At 46.2% G+C, this 790-nt stretch overlaps 1 pseudogene; it reads left to right on the top strand.

Moving 5' to 3' along the window:
• LOC116701490 (immunoglobulin kappa light chain-like) overlaps nt 1-790 on the top strand; it is a 37,286-nt pseudogene that overhangs the window by 31,766 nt on the left and 4,730 nt on the right.

The raw sequence follows: 790 nt of genomic DNA, 5'->3' as shown, positions 1-790 counted from the left end.
TACCATGACTCGTCATCTCAGCTGAAAAGTGGCTTTACTCTCTTTACAAAGCACTGATGACATTTTAATGGAAAATAACAAAATGCATTTAAACCTGCACCCCCTTAGACGTGTTTGTATGTTAGTCAATGTCAACCATTTCTGGCCTTAACCTTTCTTTTGTATGTTTCTACAATACGTGTTGTACGTGAAACACCCTGTCCCTGTTGGAGTCAGTCAGAGCATTTCCATAGAGAGCCCAGCTTTGCACTACAGCAGCACCATGCTCCAGTGCTCTGGGAGACTTTATAGTCCTGAGAGTGGACACTGGAGGACTGAAGCGTCCTTCATACAACAGAAGACACAGAATCCTCCTCATCAAAAACATGACTTGATTCTCGTCCTATCTGGACTCTCCTCTGCGCTGCTTCACAGGAAAGTCCAGAGAATCAAACTCCTCTCCTCTATGAACATCCGCCCTGAAATGAAGCCGACTAAACCATGATGCTGTTTATGTTTTGTTCTCTGTGTCTCAGGTCAGCGGTCCAATACACCCCCCCAGTGACTCAGCCTGGAGCAGTGAGCTCTGCTCTGGGAGGCTCTGTCTCCATCAGCTGTAGAGTCAGCCCTAAAGTTTTTTTTGGGGGTTCAAGTGGAAAACATTACTTGCACTGGTACCAACAGAAAGAAGGGGACACTCCCAAACTATTAATTTCCAGAGCTGATGAACGAGCCTTAGGGATTTCAGGTCGCTTTACAGGCAGTGGATCAAACTCTGACTTCACTCTGACCATCAGTGGAGTCCAGACTG

The sequence above is a fragment of the Etheostoma spectabile genome, chromosome 14 (genome assembly GCF_008692095.1).
Source record: "Etheostoma spectabile isolate EspeVRDwgs_2016 chromosome 14, UIUC_Espe_1.0, whole genome shotgun sequence".
NCBI lineage: Eukaryota > Metazoa > Chordata > Actinopteri > Perciformes > Percidae > Etheostoma > Etheostoma spectabile.
The sequence above is the reverse complement of the archived record's forward strand: the minus strand, read 5'-3'. Positions and strand labels throughout refer to the sequence as shown.